This window comes from Tetrahymena thermophila (genome assembly GCF_000189635.1).
Source record: "Tetrahymena thermophila SB210 genomic scaffold scf_8254271, whole genome shotgun sequence".
Classification (NCBI taxonomy): domain Eukaryota; phylum Ciliophora; class Oligohymenophorea; order Hymenostomatida; family Tetrahymenidae; genus Tetrahymena; species Tetrahymena thermophila.
Window position 1 is genome coordinate 1 of NW_002476115.1, and position 2,893 is coordinate 2,893.

Below are 2,893 nucleotides of genomic sequence, written 5' to 3' on the forward strand. Positions count from 1 at the left end.
CAGGAATAGCCTAGTGCAAGAATATCACAACTTTGACACTTAACTTAATGTAAAAATTTAATTGATTGATTGATAAACTAAATATTGATTATTTTAAGCTTTTGACTTAGTTATTAGCTAATTAAGCCAGCTTGTCATTTACTAACTTGCTTATTTATTTATTTACTAACCAAATAAAATATAACGAATTTCTTTACTTACTCATCACAACACAACTAAAATACTAACGAAAGCCATAGTTTTTTACCATCCTTTCTCCTCCATATTTATTTAATTCGTTATTTATTCTTATATTTCAAGTTGGAACAATATTGGTGATGGGGGTGCAAAAGATTTAGGCACAGGAATAGCCTAGTGCAAGAATATCACAACTTTGACACTTAACTTAAGGTAAAAATTTAATTGATTGTTTGATAAACTAAATATTGATTATTTTAAGCTTTTGACTTAGTTATTAGCTAATTAAGCCAGCTTGTCATTTACTAACTTGCTTATTTATTTATTTACTAACCAAATAAAATATAACGAATTTCTTTACTTACTCATCACAACACAACTAAAATACTAACGAAAGCCATAGTTTTTTACCATCCTTTCTCCTCCATATTTATTTAATTCGTTATTTATTCTTATATTTCAAGATACAATAATATTGGTGCAGAGGGTGCAAAAGATTTAGGCACAGGAATAGCCTAGTGCAAGAATATCACAACTTTGACACTTAACTTAAGGTAAAAATTTAATTGATTGTTTGATAAACTAAATATTGATTATTTTAAGCTTTTGACTTAGTTATTAGCTAATTAAGCCAGCTTGTCATTTACTAACTTGCTTATTTATTTATTTACTAACCAAATAAAATATAACGAATTTCTTTACTTACTCATCACAACACAACTAAAATACTAACGAAAGCCATAGTTTTTTACCATCCTTTCTCCTCCATATTTATTTAATTCGTTATTTATTCTTATATTTCAAGTTGGAACAATATTGGTGATGGGGGTGCAAAAGATTTAGGCACAGGAATAGCCTAGTGCAAGAATATCACAACTTTGACGCTCGATTTAAAGTAAAAATTTAATTGATTGATTGATAAACTAAATATTGATTATTTTAAGCTTTTGACTTAGTTATTAGCTAATTAAGCCAACTTGTCATTTACTAACTTGCTTATTTATTTATTTACTAACCAAATAAAATATAACAAATTTTTTTACTTACTCATCACAACACAACTAAAATACAAAAAAAACTTAAGCATAATTACCTTTTTTTATCTTTACTAGATTTATTTAAAATAAAATTATATTTATAAAAACACAAAATAATTTTAAATAATTTTTCAGAAATAATTAAAAATTCTTTGTTATAATCTTAAAATTATAAATTAATTATTTATTTCTTTAAAAATTTTTGATTGATTAAAATTTTATTTGCTAAAATTATAACTTTTAATTTTAAAGTTTAAACGATGATGATGCTAAAATTTAATTAAAGAATTCTCTAGAAAAATAATTATAAGCTAAGGTAAAATATAATTAGTTAAATTCATAAAAAATTGATTTATTTAAACTAATAAAATAGATAACTATCAATTGACAATCAGCGAAAAGTTAAATATAACAAACCTGAACTTTAATAATTTATATATTAAAAAGTTAAACTCTGCATAAATAAATATGTTTCATTAAAATTTTTATTTTTTATTTTGTTTTTTATAAATGTATTGATTAATTAGATCATGATTATTACTTATAGTTTGATTGATACCCTAATAACTTTGTTTAAATCCTAATCTGAAATATCTGAGAATATTTTATTTATATAAATATGAGCTGATGTTTGTAATTGATATAATTTATTAGAAATATTATTATCAGTCACTTACAATATCGGTTTAAATATATCAAATAATAGCTAATATTATTTTATATATTTAAGGCAATTTAATTATTTATGGTTATAATTACTTCTCTCTCATTATTTAATTAAAAATTATAAAATAGCTTTTATTTCCAGAAAACTACTTCAAAATTAATAAAAATAATATTTAATTTTATCTATTGTTTATCTTCATATTCATCACCATAAAATATGGGTCGATATAATTAATATTAATGGTCATGAGTGCAAAAATTTGTGAATGGAATTCTGTGCGCTTAAAGCATAATTACCCTTTTATTTAAAAATAATTATTTTTATAAAAACACAAAATAATTTTCAATATTTTTTCAGTTATGAAAATAATTAAAATTCTTAGTTTTGATCTTAAAACTATTAATTAATTATTTAAAACTTTTTAATTGATTAAAATTTTATTTGCTGAAATTATAACTTATAATTTTAAAGTTTAGATAATGATAACAAAATTTAATTGGAGAATTCACTAAAAAAAGAATTATAAGCTATCGTAAAATATTTTTAGTTAAATTCATAAAAAAATTGATTTATTTAAAATAATAAAATAGATAAGTATCTATTGACAATCAGAGAAAGGTTATAAATATAACAAACCTGAACTTTAATAATTAATATATTATAAAGTTAAACTCAGCATAAATATGTTTCATAAAAATATTTATTATTTAATTTTGTTTTTTATAAATGTATTGATTAATTAGATCATGATTATTACATATATTTTTATTGATACCCTAATAACTTTGTTTAAACCATAATCTGAAATATCTGTAATTATTTCATTTATAAAAATATGAACATTAATTGATATAATTTATTAGAAATATTATTATTAGTCCCTTAAAAGATCACTTTAAATATATCAAAAATTAGCTAATGTTATTTTATATATTTAAGGTAATTAATTAGGTTATAATTACTTCTCTCTCATTATTTAAGAAAAATTATAAAATAATTTTTATTTCCAGAA